We start from the raw sequence: 16,903 nt of genomic DNA, 5'->3' as shown, positions 1-16,903 counted from the left end.
GGCAGGAGAATCACGGGAGCCGGAGGCAGGGAGTCTGCAGCGAGCCGACTGGATTCGAGTCTGGGCCACAGATGGAAGAAAAGAAAGAAAAAAGAAGGAAGGAAGGACGGAAAGAAGGAAGGAAGGAGGGAGGGAGGGAGGGAGGGAAAGAAGGAAGGAAAGAAAGAAGGAAGGAAGGAATAAATCTCTTGATGATCGCAGACATGTATGGCTGTTTGGTAGTATTCAGAAACATCACAGTAATGGCAGTTTTTTCAATTGGTGCGTAGTCCTCAATAATTATATATGAAATTGCTGTCAAATCAGTAAGACTGCATTTATGCATCCATAATTCTCAGGATTGTTGGTAACCTGGGCATATTTTCCCTAAATAACTGTCTCCTTGCATCACAAGCCCCAATTTGCTCACATTTACCTCCATGGCAGTACCTTTGGTACTAACATCAAAGTTGTATACAGTGGGGATGAGGGATTCTTCTTTACACCAAGTATTGGTAGGCAAAAGGTGGCTTTCAGTTCAGGGTATGTTACATGGGCTTTCTTGAAACGCAAGCCCATTGGCCTGATGAATCTTTCATACTTAGGTGGTTTTCTTGTAAAGCCATCTCCAACAAAGCAGACATTAGTAACCACCCTCTTCCATGCCTTCTTCTTTCTCTTTCCTGTTCGAATAACTTTTAATACTTCTGTTTCTCCCTGGGCACATACTTTAGGGAGAGGGACTTCCCATTTTCTCGCCTTCTCTTTTCGTTTCTGTTTGATCATACTGGAAAGTACTTTAGCTCGAGATTGTTCCTCTCTGTCCAGCAGATAGGCAGGTACTGCTCCCTGTGGAGTCTTTTCAGCATTCTCTTTTTTTTCTCTTTTCATACATCTTGACAGTCTTTTTTATTTGTATTTTCTCAGCATGGCCCTGTTTATGGTAAAGCTTAGCCTTCAGACCATCATTTTCTTTGCCTTCATTGAACATTCATGAGCCTCTGACTTTCTTTCTTTCTCTTTTTCTCATGGTGATCCAAACAGTATCCATAGTGTTTACAGTGTAATTCAATATACTTGTTCTGTGGCATGTTGACGCCGCAGAGCCGCCAGGAGCAGCCCCTGGGGTGCGAAAACTCTCTCAATTTTCGGGTCTTAGAGACCCATGAGCTGACGCCATGCAGGCCTGACAGGAAAGTGATTTTACTTAACTTTGCTATTGCTTTATACTGCTATAAAGTCATAAACTCAAATTTTTATCCCACATGTTACTGATCAGCCGTGGATAATGTTAGGAGGATGCCCTAGTTTTGGGGGTGGCTATCTTAATATTCCTTAATATCCCTTAACTGTTTTGCAGATCCAGAACATTTCTGCCTCCAACTCCAGCAAGGATCTGAAGGTCCAGGACCTTAGGAAAGCTGCCTGCAGAGAGGTGGAGAGGTAACAGCATGTGGGACGGGGAGAGTCGGCTTGTATTCTTCTGCCTCCCACACCCCTACGTTTAGGAACAAGCCTCATGCCCATTATACTCACCACGAATTACAAACTAGTGGCTCACAGGCCAACTTAGTCCCTTAGATGTGCTTGGCTTGGCTAGAAGGATATGTTAAATTATTATTTTTTATTTTTATTTTTATTTTGAGACAGCGTCTCACTCTGTCTTCCAGGTTGGAGGGCAGTGGCTTGATTTTGGCTCACTGCAACCTCTGCCTCCCAGGTTCAAGCGTTTCTCCTGCCTCAGCCTCCCAAGTAGCTGGGATTACAAGCATGTCCCAACAAGCCCAGCTAATTTTTTTTAGTGGGGGGGATTTTTAGTAGAGACAGGGTTTCACCGTGTTAGGCTGGTCTCGAACTCCTGGCCTCAAGTGATGTACCTGCCTTGGCCTCCCAAAGTGCTGGGATTACAGGTGTGAGCCACCATGTCCGGCCTCTATTCCTTTTAAAATATGCTTTAATAGCCTTTCTAAATCATCTTCATAGGGGTCTTATATGTATATTCTTTGTTAGGTAAAATTTGAGATATTATGATTGTTGTTACTACAGTGAACTGAGTCTAACTTGCTATTGCATTTTCTAGTGGGTTATCGCCGATGTAGAGGAACGCTACTGATTTATGTAGGTTCTAGGTCATTTAGTTCATGGGTCTACAGTTTCTCTGCCTGAGCCACTGTCTTTACCTCATGCTCCATCAGAGGTCTCTAATAGTTTCAGGGTGTCCAGACAAATCCATTCATTTACCCATATCTTCATTGAACATTTATTGAGAACTTTGGTTATGAAACGGGCTATCCCCCCATCCCCCACCCCCGCATTCATATGTTGAAGCCCTAACCCCCAATATGACTGTATTTGGAGATCCGGCATTTAAAGAGGAAATGAAGGTTAAATGAGGCCGTAAGATTGGAGTCCTAATTAGATAGGACTTGTGTTCTTAAAAGAAGAGAGAGACATCTGAGCTCCCCCAACCCCTGAACGTAGACAGAGAAAAGGCCACACAAGGACACAGTGAGAAGTTGGCTGTCTGCAAGCAGGGGAGAGGGGTCTTGCCAGAACCCAATCCCGCTAGCACCTTGGTCTTGGACTTCCAGCCTCTAGAACTGGGAGAAAATACATTTGTGTTGTTTAAGACACCCTGACACTGTGCTTTGTTATGGCAGCCCGATCAGATGAGTACAGCCTCTCTGTGCCCTAGTTCTTCTGGTTATTTTATGGAAGTGTTATCTCTGACTAGAAAGCCTTACCTAGGGTCTTCTTTCAATTTAGGCAGTGGAGATCTGGTTAGAGTTGAAGAGATGCTTTAAAAAAACAAAGAGAATTAGCATTCATGGCACACAGTGAGGTAATTGATTTCTTTTTGGTTGAAACACTTTAAATTGCAAATTTCTTCCAAATCTTAATAAACATTTTTTTCCAGTGTTTTCAAGACTCAATATCAGAGAATTGATGGGGACCAAATTGTTTCTTTTCTTTTTTTTTTTTTTTTGAGACAGAGTCTCACTCTGTCGCCCAGGCTGGAGTGCAGTGGAGTGATCTCGGCTCACTGCAACCTCCGCCTCCTGGGTTCAAGTGATTCTCCTGCCTTAGCCTCCGAGTAGCTGGGACTACAGGCGTGCGCCACCACGACTGGCTAATTTTTGTATTTTTAGGAGAGACGGGGTTTCACCGTGTTGGCCAGGCTGGTCTCAATCTCTTGACCTCATCATTCGCCAGCGTCGGCCTCCCAAAAGTGCTGGGATTACAGGCCTGAACCACCGTGCGTGGCCTGAATTGTTTCTAAAGGTAAACCTCCACAAACAAAACCATTGATTCTCAGGGCAAAAAAGGAGAGGGAGACACATCTATACGTGAGGCCTAAGTGGGAAAGAGAAGATCCATCAGGAAGAGAAAATGGGAGGAGAGACCCATCTCCTCATTCTGGCAATTCAGAGTCCATAGCCCGTATTTCTTCCCACCTTAGACAAGGCCACGAGACTTTCTCAGGTAGAAAGCGCCGTTCACTTTGGTGTGGAATCCTGTAGTAGTTTGGTGAGAAAGTTTCTGTACGTTCTTTGTTTTTTTTAGAGACACAGTCTCGCTCTGTTGCCCAGGCTGGAGTGCAGTGGAGCAACCATAGCTCAGTGTAGCCTCCAACTCCTGGGCTCAAGCTGTCCTCCTACCTCAGCCTCCTGATTGAGACGACACGTATGCACCACTACACCCACTTCATTTTTGTAGTTTTTGTAGAGATGGAGTCTCACTATGTTGCTCAGGCTGGCCTCCAACCCCTGGCCTCAAGTGGTCCTCCCACCTTGGCCTCCCAAAGTGCTGGAATTGCAGGCATTAGCCACCATGCCCAGCCCATATTCTTCAGAACAGCTGGAATAACCTCAAGATCAGATCACTTGCTATCCTGTTCAAACTCTTCCAATGGCTTTTCTTCACATCTGAACTGAAATCCATGTGTTTCTCACGGCCAGTAAAGCCAATAGGTCTGGGCCCTGACCATCACCCTGAAATAATCTCCTACCACCCTGCTTCCATCTCACTCTGCCCCAGCTACACTGGCTTCTTTGTGCTCTTTGAACACACAGAGCTGACACCAAACCCAGGGCCTTTGCATGCTCTCTTCTGTCTCCCAAGAGTGCTCTTTCTTCCAACCTTTGTTTCTTTTGCTCCCTCAGAGCCCTGCTAACATGTTACTTCCTCAGAGAGGTCTTCCCTGACCACTCAGTCTAAGTCATCTCGCCTACTACACATCCTTTCCTTGTTAGCAGTTACGTTATAGAGTCATTTGATTATTTCTTTATGATCTGTCTTCCACTACAATGTAAGGTCTGTGAGAGCAGGAATTTGGTAACGTATGTGGGATGAATGAATGAACAGGCCAGCCTGCCAAGAACAGAGTGGGAGGGGTTTGGGAGGGTACAAAGAATACAACCGTATGCCTCTTTCCGCTAAGAATTAGGCCAGGCTCCGTGGCTCACACCTGGAATCCCAGCACTTTGGGAGGCTGAGGCGGGTGGATCTCTTGAGGTCAGGAGTTCGAGACCAGCCTGGACAACATGGCAAAACCCCGTCTCTACTAAAAAGATGAAAATCAGCTGAGCATGGTGGTGCATGCCTGTAATCCCAGCTACTTGGGAAGCTGATGGGGGAGGATTGCTTGACCCCTGGAGGCATAGGCCGCAGTGAGCCGAGATCACGCTACTGCACTCCAGCCTGGGCGACAGAGTGAGACTTCATCTCAAAAAAAAAATAATGATAATAATTGCTACTACTTCATCCTGTCCATCCCATGTCCCTAAAAACTTCAGCATAAGTGAATCCACACACAAGGAGAGAACAAACCCTCCCACTGGCCTTGGGCCCATCCCTCTTTCTCCCACACTGCCTCTTTCAAGTTATCTCATTTTGCTCCCAATAGCTAGCCTTGACTTTTCTGGGCTTATCTGGGCATCAGGGACCCATGTTGCACATTCACTTGCCCCGATTATGTCTCCCTTAGAGTGTCTCCTAGGGCAGCCAGTCTGGAACAGTCACCTAGGGGCCTGGAGCTCCTGCAGTCTGTCACTCGCTCCTTCTGCCTGATAACAAATACTATTCCTTTTATCCTTGCAACTTGACCCAGAAAGAGGTGGCTGTCAATGTCCAAGGCCCCTGGAAACGAAGACTGGAGATGTGAAACCACTGGGCACAGGGGAATGGGTGGGTCCGAGAGTCTGAAAGATAGTGCTAGAGCATGTGCCTTCCAGATCATTCTCATTGAAAAATGCAGAATGACCTCCCCTCCCCAAGCCAAGAAAGTATAAACACTCACACCTCCCTACCTTCTCACATTCTCATTTCTAAGGTAAAATATAAAGTATTAAGAATCTGTAAGTTATCTCATTTAACTGGCACTCTGCTTTATGAGATACGCACTATCATCACCCACTTACACATGAGGAGATTGAGGCCGGGGGATGTGAAATAATTTATTTCAATTCACATGGTTTGCGAGCAGTGGAGTCAGGAACCTAATGGAGATACTAACCAGTGATATCTGGCATACCAGTTTAAATCAGTTACCTACACTAACTTTAAAACAACATCAGCTTTATTAAGGCAAATTTATGTATCATGAATTCACCCATTTTAAGTGTACAATTTGATAATTTTAGTAAGTTTGCAGACTTGTGCAACCATCACCACAATCCAGTTTTAGAACATTTCCACTACCCCAAAATGTTTCCTCAAGTCCATTTTCGGTTCATACCCACTCCTACCCCCAGCTCTAGGCAACCGCTGATCTACTTTCTGTCTCTATAAATTTGCTGTTTATATAGAGAAATGAAATCATCCTGCATGATCTTTTACTACAAGCTGCATTTGTTTTGTGAAGACTGTTCAGCTGAGTTCTCAACATTCAGTTCAGAGGTGTGCATTGGCTTAGCACAAGAAGGAAGGTATTGTAACTCCACTTTTGCAAGACGTCTGGAGGGAAAGGTTTTTTGTTTTTTTTTTTTAAGGAGAATTTGTATTATTTTAATTATTTTTATGTGCAGAAAACTCAACAGCGTACATTTAACCCAGTTTGGTGCCAAGTTCTTTAGCCTTGGCTTTTCCAGCTTGGCAATGAGAGCCACAGACTTGGAGCCAGGACATTGCCTCCCCAGTGATGATGGATCTCATCGTATCTGCCGTTCTAATTGGTTCTGATAGCTTCCTCCAGCTGAGCCGAAGCTTCTTTGTCTTCCAGGTTAGCCTGTGTGGTGACAGTGGTGCAGGTGTTCCTGTGGACGAGACATCCCAGTCTTACCTTCCCCTTCATAATACAGTCAGGGACCTTTATTTTACAACACAGAGAAATGAACTATCATCACCCACTTTCTTTTCTTTTCTTTTTTCTTTTTTTTTTTGAGACAGAGTCTCGCTCTGTTGCCCAGGCTGGAGTGCAGTGGCGCGATCTCGGCTCCCTGCAAGCTCCGCCTCCTGGGTTCATGCCATTCTCCTGCCTCAGCCTCCCCAGTAGCTGGGACTACAGGTGTCCACCACCACGCCCAGGTAATTGTTTTGTATTTTTAGTAGAGACGGGTTTCACCGTGTTAGCCAGGATGGTCTTGATCTCCTGACCTTGTGATCCGCCTGCCTCAGCCTCCCAAAGTGCTGGGATTACAGGTGTGAGCCACCGCACCCAGCCTATCATCACCCACTTTCCAGATGAGGAGGCTGAGGCTGGGGGCAGGCAGAAGACAACTAGCTCGATGGGATCCACATCATGTCCAGTCACCACCAGCTGAGTCTTCTTGTTCTCCACCAAGGTGGCAATGGTGATAACTCCTGCTTGAAGAACAGGTGGTCTCTTTGTGGCGAAGTCCCCTTTGCTGGCAGCTTTCTTCTCAGCCCAGGCCAGCAGCCTCTGCTGCTTCTCTTGCTTTGTCTCTGGTCTGTACTAGTGGGCCAGCTTATGTATTATAGTTGAGTAGCTGTTTGGGGGTCCAAGGCCTGGGTGAACTGGTTCATCGCAGGAGGCACTTTCAGCCATGTGTAGAGGATGGCTCTTTGCCACTACAGCCTGATAAAGTGGGGCCATTTGACAAAGCAAGTGAGGTCCCTTTTGGGTTGGGTGTGCTGTCCAATGCCAAGATTCTTAGGCCTTTTCTCCAACACGGGATTCACCACTTTCCTGGCCTCCTGCTTCTTCGCGACAGCAGCGGCTGGAGCCACCTTCTTCCGCTTGGCCTTCTTCCCTTTTGGCATCTTGGGCGGTGGGAGGAAAGAGAGAAAAAAAATGTTTTTGTTTGATAACTATTCCAGGCTTCTGAGGACAGAGACTAGGCACTACCAGGCTGATAGCAGAAAATCAGGGTGGAGGTGATTGTGGGGTTGGGGAATCATACCTGTTTCTTTTGTTGTTGTTGTTTTACTTCTTAAAATATTTGAAATAGTTGATTTTAATTCATGGACTTTTTAACTCCAAATAATTTCAAGGATGGCTCCATTTAAAATAAAATACAGCGGGGTGCAATGGCTCATGCCTATAATCCTAGCACTTTGGGAGGCTGAGGCAGGTGGATCACCTGAGTTCAAGTGTTCAAGACCAGCCTGGCCACATTGTGAAACCCCATCTCTATTAAAAATACAAAAATTAGCTGGGCACAGTGGCTCACGCCTATAATCCCAGCACTTTGGGAGGCCAAGGCAGGTGGATCACGAGGTCAGGAGATCGAGACCATCCTGGCTAACACGGTGAAACTCCATCTGTACTAAAAGTACAAAAAAATGAGCTGGGCGTGGTGGTGTGCATTGTAATTCCAGCTACTCAGGAGGCTGAGGCAGGAGACTCTTTTGAACCTGAGAGGCGGAGGTTGCAGTGAGCCGAGATCATGCCATTGCACTCCAGCCTGGGCGACAAGAGCAAAACTCTGTCTCAAAAAAAACAAATAAAAATAAATAAAATAAAACACAAAGAACAAAATGAAGCCCTAAAGATCTGATTTAAAAATGTAATCTGGCTGGTCTGAAGGCAGTGAGTTATCTCACTTCGATTGTTCACAGTCAGTTACAGATAAAACACCTTGTTCTACTCTCTCCCTCCTTCTTGCTACTGCACTTGACTAATCTTTAAAAATAAAATTTAATAAAATTTTAAAAATTAAAGTGTCATCAAAAGGGCTGCCCTGAAGTGATTCAGCTCATCTCTATCCAGTTGGGTGGCTCCTCCCTGAAAGGGGAAGCGAGGAAGATAATACTCCCATTCCCTCCTCCAGACACCCACTCATTCCACTTACAGCCATGCAAGGTTTGGAATGTTTGTTTCTACTCCAGGCCTGGGTCCAGTGCAGTGACACTGGGGCTCTCACTCTCCTGCCTCTGGACTCTCCATTATGCCTGAAGATGCCTTTCTCCGGGACAGTCAGAAGTTACTGCCCCACACCAGAGAGTTGGTCTCCTTTCTTCCCTGCCTGATCACCATCCCTGTCCCTCTGAGAAAAATCCCTATTCTATCCAGAGAGAAAACAATACGCCCTACTTCATGCTTCATGACCATGTGGTTCATTCCGACCCTTTCATCCCCATTTTTCTTCTTGGCAGGAACAAACTCTTTTCAAAGCTAGAGAGGTGGTGCACAGACTCCTTGAAGAGGTCCCAGGGAAAGGGGATGTTCTCCTCTCCTTTCCCCACAGATCACTCACCGGGACTGTCTTTTCTGTACTAAGACAGACCTGAAAAAAAGCCAGTTTTAGATTTTCTTTACAAGTTTCTGTAGGTGCAAAAGCTCGGGCAGAATGACTAGAAGACATGTCCTCACCAATAATAATAATAGCTGACATTTATTAACCATGCACTATATGCTGTACTCTGAATGTTTTATCTGCTTTTTTTCTCATCCAATACTCAGAATAACTCTATATTAGCCTCACTTTACAAAAAAATTTAGCATTTTGTTATAGAACAGAAATTATGCCGAATTATTAAATTATTGGTGCCACAGACATTTTACTGTATCTGTATTATTAGTACAGAAATTATTATTAAGGCACAGAAATTATTAGTATGAAGATGATATCAGTACTATTATTATAATATAGAAATCAGTACTATTATTATAATATAGAAGTTACTAGTACAGGCCGGGCATGGTGGCTCACGGCTATAATTCCAAAACTATGGGAGGAAAAGGCGGCGGATTACAAGGTCAGGAGAGTGAGACCAACCTGGCCAACATGGTGAAATTCCGTCGCTACTAAAAATACAAAATTAGTCAGGCATGGTGGCGCGCACCTGTAGTCCCAGCTACCTGGGAGGCTGAGGCAGGAGAATAGCTAGAACCCGGTTGGTAGAGGTTGCAGTGAGTCGAGATCACGCCATTGCACTCCAGCCTGGGCAACAAGAGCGAAACTCCATGTCCAAAAAAGAAGAAGAAGAAGAAATTACTAGTACAGAAGAAAGTGTCAGAAAACTGAGGCTTAAAGAGGTTAAGCTAACTTATCCAAGGTTACAGAGTTAGTAGAGCTAGCTGAATTCAGTCCACACGAATAACTTAGCTCTTAACCTTAAGTAAACCTTACCCTCCTCTGTGCCTCCCACACTCACCTCTGGCTTCCTCTCTGGGATGAGTGAGGTGAGAAGGAGAATATGAGCTGTGGACTACGAGGAAAAAAAAGCACAGTGACTGAAGGAGAAGGAACTCCTGGTCCTTCCTGGTGACCCAGAGCCAACAGGGAAATGGGTAACTCATTAACCAGAGAAAAGTCCCACATCCTGTGTTTGAAAGAAACATTTTAAAAGCTAGAAAATGCGTTTGAACAATGTTGTATTTAAACCGAGCTCAAGCAACAGATGTTTCTTTTCTTTTCTTTGAGACAGTGTCTTGCTCTGTTGGCTCCTTCACCCAGGCTGTAGTGCAATGGCTGATCTCCGCTTACTGATTTTGGCTGAACTCCGCCTGCTGAGTTAAAGCGACTCTCCTGCCTCAGCCTTCTGAGTAGCTGGGATTACAGGCATGCGTCACCACACCCAGCTAATTTTTGTCTTTTTAGTAGAGACGGGTTTCACCATGTTGGTCAGGCTGGTCTCGAACTTCTGGCTTCAAGTGATCCTTTGGCCTCGGCCTCCCTAAGTGCTGGGATTACGGAGGTGAGCCACCGCGCTAGGCCCAGGTGTTTCTTTAGTATAGATTTTACACCAGGCTTTTCATTCGGCTTTTGAACATTATGTTGAAGTATATTAGCTTTTATAATTACTTTATTCTAAGATCTTGCCCTATGAATGAGCCCAAATATAACGCACAGATCAGGGAGGGTTAGGGACAATGCACAGAGCGCAGGCTGGGATTTGCTTTGGGAACAGTCCTTGGGGCAGAGGATGCCTGCTGGAGGGAAGGGCTCTCTCTACGTATGGTTGCTGGGAGCCCAGGACTGGACTCAGAGGAGAAGATGAGTATCAATCCATAGCAGAAACAAAGAGGTATATATGCATCTTCCAGTAGACACCACTGGGGTTCCCACAAGAAAAGTTGACAAATAGTTCAGCTGGAAACATGAAGAGGGGAAGGAAATTACTCAACAGTATTGATCAGAATGTATACAGTAGCCCTCAAACGCAGCAAACTCAGCACAGCTGCACTCACTTCTCCTTCAGAGCAAGGAAAAGACAAAAGTTTCAGAAACTTTCCGTCCTCTCACCCTCATAGGTGTGAAATCATCTCACTCCACCAGGAGGAAGAAAATACTTTAATTGGCCAGGTGCAGTGGCTCACGCCTGTAATCCCAGCACTTTGGGAGGCCGAGATGAAAGGATCGCTTGAGGCCAGGAGTTTGAGACCAGCCTGGCCAACATGGTGAAACCCCATCTCTACTAAAAATGCAAAAATTAGCCAGGCATGGCAGGCACCTGTAGTCCCAGCTGAGTCTGGGGACTGAGGCAGGAGAGTCCCTTGAACCCAGGAGGTGGAGGTTGCAGTGAGCTGAGATTGCACCACTGCAATCCTTCTCAACAACAACAACAAAAATACTTTAATCTTTATTTGTCTTAGGTGAGTGCCCCGGGGTGGAACCTGCTGCAGCCTTTACTTGAGTGGGCAGAAAAACAAACAAACAAAAAAAACGGGGAATGAGAGGCTATTACAGTGAAGAGAAGGGGAGAATGGGATAGAGTGAGGTGGGAGGGGCAGAGGGGAGAGGCCACAAGGAGAGCTTCGATTTGGGGGGCTGTTGGCCCAGATCTGCATGTGGGCCCAGCTTCTCTGTTCCCCCAAGTGAGGAGATTGTGCTGTAGCGATAGTCCAGCATAGTGGACTGGGGGCTGGGACTCCTAAGTGGAAATCTGGGGGCTGGGACTCCTAAGATGGGGCAGTAAGGCTGCAAATTTGGGGCAGTTTAGTGTTTATGATGGCACAGGAGGTTCAGGAGTTTTGCTGGGGAGAGAAAAGACTTGCTGAAACGGAAAAGACTTGCTGCAAAGCAGTTATTCATGAAGGAGAAGCTCTCTTCAGTCAGAATTTATGTTGCTACCCTGCAAGCTGGTTTTTGGATTAATCAAAAGACAGTTCCAAAGAATAGTGTTACAAGCCGGGTGCGGTGGCTAATGTCTGTAATCTCAACACTTTGGGAGGCTGAGGCTGGTGGATCTCTTGAGCCCGGGAGTTTAAGACTAGCCTAGGCAACATGGCGAAACCCTATCTCTACAAAAAAATACAAAAATTAGCTGGGCGTGGTGGTATGCGTCTGTAGTCCCAGCTATTCCGGAGGTTGAGGTGGGAGAATTGCTTGAGTCCAGGAGGTTGAGGCTGCAGTGAGCTGTGATCGCACCATTGCACTCCAGCCTGGGTGACCCTGTCTCGAAAAAAAAAAAAAAAAGGTGTTACGGTGTTACAGTGGGTCCCTCCCTGGACTGTCTCTGCTGCCATCTGCTGTGGGGTGGCCCGAGGGAATCTCTGGGCATCAGGGTAGGAAGACAGAGTGTTGCCCCAGGCCTTTCTGGGCTTTCCTCTGCTGACATTAATATTAGCCTTGAACTGATTGAGAAAGATCCTCCCTGAGCCCCTTTTCAGGGGGAAAGAAATCAATCAAAAATTAAAAAAACCAAACACGTGTACCCTGTGTTGTAAACATGCTACCTTGAGTGAAGGTGCAGATCAAGAGAGAGAAACCAGAATTTCACAGTTCTGTTATACGTGCACCTCCCTTGGGAGCAACAGCACGCCACGCAAGGCCACTCAGGTGAAGCCCCGGGTCAGTCACGTGGCAAAGGGGGAGAGGGGGTGGCTGTGGACATGCACCTTTCTTGTGGTCTCTGGGGGAGACGGGGGAACATGGCTTACTACTGGCTAATTTGAACAATTTCACGGCTCTGGGACATAGGGGCTGTCCCTCGTTGTCTGGCACCTGGCCCAGGGCAGTTAGGGTGGGTGTGTGGTGGCCCAGAGTGTGAGGGCCCAGTCAGGGAGGTGGTTGAGGTGCGAACATAACTGGCTGCCCAAGAAGAGGAACTGACCATCTCTAGCCAGGGCCTCAAAACTGGGTTGACAGTATTAAACACACACACACACACAGGCACACAACCACACACCCTATATCACACCCTGTGAACTGAGGAATTAATAGCTAATTTTCTTCTTTTAGGGGACATAATCTTGGGAAAATCAAAAAGTCTCTGTACTTAAGCCTAAATTTGCAAACAGAGTTCTAAGCCATTATCTGCTGTTCCTTATTGTAGCATGCAAGAGCTCTTGTTTTGGTCAGGCATGGTGGCTCATGCCTGTAATCCCAGCACTTTGCAAAGCAGTGGCGGGAGGATAGCTTGAGGCCAGAGTTTGAGACCAGCCTGGGCAGCATAGTGAGACCCCTGTCTCTAAAAAAAAAGAGTTCCTGTTTAAGCCATTGGTAGATGGCTGTTTTCATTTCCTCAGCAAACCTATTTGCTTGGGAAGCCACAGCCCACAGCTTCCTCCCAGGTGTTCTTATCATCCTTGAGAAGGGAGAGATGAGGGTCAGGCTGCTGTGAGGCTCTGGCAGGTAGAATGGTAGCCCTCCCAAAGACATCCACGTTCGAATTCTTTTTCGTTTTTTAGAGACAGAGTCTCACTCTGTCACCCAGGCTGGAATGCCGTGGCATGATCTCGGCTCACTGCAACCTCCATCTCCCGGGTTCAAGCGATTCTCCTCCAGCCTCCTGAGTAGCTGGGATTACAGGTGTGCACCATCATGCTCAGCCAATTTTTGTATTTTTAGTAGAGACAGGATTTCACCATGTTGGCCAGGCTCATCTTGAGCTCCTGGCCTCAAGTGATCTGCCCGCCTTGGCCTCCCAAAGTGCTGGGATTATAGGTGTGAGCCACCACACCTGGCCCACATTCTAATTCTTGGAACTAGTGAATATGCTACTGTAGGACAGGAAAGACTTCCCCTCCACTCTCTGAGGGTTTCATAGCTGAGTCCATGAAATGAACTGACAACAGGCAGATTAACAGCAGAAAAGTTATACAAATGTACTATGTGCACGGGGCATCACAGGAAAGAAAAGGGAATACCCCCAAACCAGTGGGATTTAGGAGCTTGTATGCCCTCTTCACAGGGGAGAGGGGAGGAGGTATGTAGGCAATTTAGGAGAGAGTAAGTGATTTTAGAATAAAAATGAATGGGCCCTTCTCTGGGTGTGGTGTTGGCTTCTTATTTTCTTTCCTCTGATGAATTAATCTTCCCTGGCTGATGAAAGTCCTGAGGACGGGACTGGTGACAACTGAGTTCTTTTTTGAGGATCTGTATTTAGGCAGATGGGGAGTTAAGAGAAAGCCTCCCCTTGCATTTGCTGTTTTTCAAGTACCTCCAGCTCTAAGTAATCACTATACCAAACTGGCGTATTTGGGGATGGCATTTCCTGAACTCCTTCATTACTTGACATAGTAAAAGGAAAAAACTTTTTTTTTTTTTTTTTTTGGATGGAGTCTCGCTCTGTCACCCAGGCTGGAGTGCAGTGGTGGGATCTCGGCTCACTGCAAGCTCTGCCTCCCAGGTTCAAGCCATTCTCCTGCCTCAGCCTCCCAAGTAGCTGGGACTACAGGCGTCCGCCACAACGCCTGGCTAATTTTTTTGTATTTTTAGTAGAGACGGGTTTTCACCATATTAGCCAGGATGGTCTTGATCTCCTGACCTCATGATCTGCCCCCCTCGGCCTCCCAAGGTGCTGGGATTACAGGCGTGAGCCACCGTGCCCAGCCTGGTTTTTTTTTTTTTTTCGTGATGAAATCTCGCTCTGTCACCCAGGCTGGAGTGCAGTGGCACGATCTCGGCTCACTGCAACCTCCGCCTCCTGGGTTCAAGCAATTCTCCTGCCTCAGCCTCCCGAGTAGCTGAGATTACAGGCATGTAACACCACGCCCAGCTAATTTTTGTAATTTTAGTAGAGACGGGGGTTTCACCATATTGGTCAGGCTGGTCTTGAACTCCTGACCTCGTGATCCTCTTGCCCTGACCTCCTAAAGTGCTGGGATTACAGGCGTGAGCCACCGCACCCAGCAAAAGGAAATTAAGATTGCTAATCAGCTGATCTTGAGATGGGGCCAATCTAATCATGAGTGCTTAAAAGTGGAACAGGGAGGCAGACGAGAGGATTGGAGAGATGCTTCGTTGAAAGGACTTGATCTGCTGTCCTGTGCCAAAGAATGCAGGCAGCCTCTAGAAGCTGGCAGAGGCAAGGAAACTAAGCTTTTTCTAGAGCCTCTAAAAGGAATGCAGCTCTGTATACGTTTTGGTTTTAGCCCAGTGAGGCCCATGTTAGACCCCTGACCTGCAGAACTGTAAGATAATAAGTTTGTGCTGTTTTAAGCCACTACGTTCATGATTTTTTTTTTTTTAATGGCAGCAAAAAGAATAATACAGAGGCTGAGAGGAGTTAGCTGCTCTTGAGTGATGGAAGGATTCCACATTCAGAAGCACTCTCCTATACCTCTTGCTACTAAAGCCATTCAATATCAGTGATTTGTTTTTAAGTAGAAATGAGCTGATTAAGGGATACTTAGTAGTTTACAGAATCTCTGGGAGGGTCACAGACTGGGTTCTGGAGCACACAGCCAGGTACAATCCCTGAACATACTGTAGGGCTGCTCTTCTAAAACATTTAAACAAATCTGTTTTTATGTTTACTTTGGAAAGTTTCAAACCACAGAAAGATGGAAAGAGCACTATAATGAATCCCCATATCTCCTGGACTTGGTTGGGTTTCCCTCAAAGGAGATCCTGAGAGAACTTGGGTACAGGGCATTTATTTTGGAGGTGATCCCAGAAAGCACAAGTGAAAGGGTGCAGGACATGGGACAGGAAAGGAAAACACAGTAATAATATGTGCATTCCTGTGGTGGTCACCACTGTGTGCAACCGGGGCTCCGTCCTGGGGACCTTCTGGGAAACCATGCACGATAAGCTTCCCGTTTGTCTCACCAGAGGATGGGGAGACGGGGCTTTTATTCACTGCCTCCTCTCCCCATTGGTTAAGAGTCAACCCCGAGAAAGTCAACTGCCTCAGTTTCCAGGTTGTGCCTAACCAGTAGTATTGCACGTTTCCCTGTGCTGGAGAAAGCCCTCTGGCAGAGAAGCCGTGAGATGCGTCATTTGAGGTGTCAAGTCTTCCCATGGCAGAAACTGTGAACCACAGCTGTGAGTGAACTCAAACAGGAGCTGAGGGGATGTGGGGTGGGGCATCAACATCATCTGCTACAATCCCTCCTAAGATTTACTGCTAACATCTTGTCGTCTCTTTCCCTCTCTCTCTATACACCCACACATACGGCAAAGATATAGTATTTATCATGTGCCGGGCACTGTGCCTCTATACAGCCCTTGAGTCTGCATAATGACCCTATGAAGCAGGTATCCCATACCTGTCATGCTTAGTGGTCACTGGAATCATTCTAAAGGGTGCTGGAACCATTCTATTTTCAAATATCATTTTGCTACAAATTACATTTTGTGCAACTATTTGAACTTATGGTGACAAATTTTAGATGCCAACCTAAAAATATACAGGAAGGTGCATAGTTTTTCAAAATTCTTTCTGCGAGTAAGCAGCCAAAGAGTCCCCATCCTAGACTTGTGCCATCGTGTCTGCATCTGGTGCTATGCCCAGAATCACTGAAGCGGGTGATGGGGGCTGGGGTAGGGGGAGACATGGAGAAGGAGCTAAGGCACTTCTGTGGTTGCCCTGAAAGAATCCCGGGAAATACATTTTTAAAAGAAAAACAAAATGAGGGATGCTATAGATAGAAAGTGAGTTCAGCTTGCTGAAGGTCCAGATGGATGCGTGCTGAATACCCAGGCTGTGCTCTCCACATTCTGATTCTGTCCCTCTCGGAGCTTGAGGATGCTGAGTTAGTGGTCACATGCCGTACCACCCTGTCGCCTCCCCTTTTATATTTACTTCATTTTCTTAATGTTGCCTCCTCAACCTCTAAGTGTTCAACTTACTTTATGATCAAAGTAGCTATTTAAAAACAAAACAAAACAAAAAACAAAAAAAAAACAAGGTTTTCTGGCTGGGTGCGGTGGCTCACACCTGTAATCCCAGCACTTTGGGAGGCCGTGGTGGACAAGTCACTTGAGGTCAGGGGGTTTGAGACCAGCCTGGCCAACATGGTGAAACCCCGTCTCTACTAAAAATACAAAAAAATAAAAATTAGCCAGGCGTGATGGTGCACGCCTGTAATCCCAGCTACTCAGGCAGCTGAGGTGGGAGAATCGCATGAAGCCGAGAGGCAGAGGTTTCAGTGAGCCAAGATCATGCCACTACACTCCAGCCTGGGCAATGGAGTTAGACTCTGTCTCCAAAATAAATAAATAAAAATAAAAAGATTTTTTTTTTGCTTGATTATCCATTTTAATTTTTTAAATATTTTTATTATACTTTAAGTTCTAGGGTACATGTGCACAACATGCAGGTTTGTTACATGTGTATACATGTGCCATGT

At 46.2% G+C, this 16,903-nt stretch overlaps 1 pseudogene; it reads right to left on the bottom strand.

The window, feature by feature from the left end:
* Positions 1–200: 200 nt before the first annotated feature.
* LOC129482461 (ribosome biogenesis protein NSA2 homolog) lies at positions 201–1,094 on the bottom strand (annotated as a pseudogene).
* Between the last annotated feature and the right edge of the window lie 15,809 nt (positions 1,095–16,903).

The sequence above is a fragment of the Symphalangus syndactylus genome, chromosome 5 (genome assembly GCF_028878055.3).
Source record: "Symphalangus syndactylus isolate Jambi chromosome 5, NHGRI_mSymSyn1-v2.1_pri, whole genome shotgun sequence".
Lineage (NCBI taxonomy): Eukaryota > Metazoa > Chordata > Mammalia > Primates > Hylobatidae > Symphalangus > Symphalangus syndactylus.
Note: the sequence above shows the minus strand (reverse complement) of the source record. Positions and strands in the feature narration are given on the sequence as shown.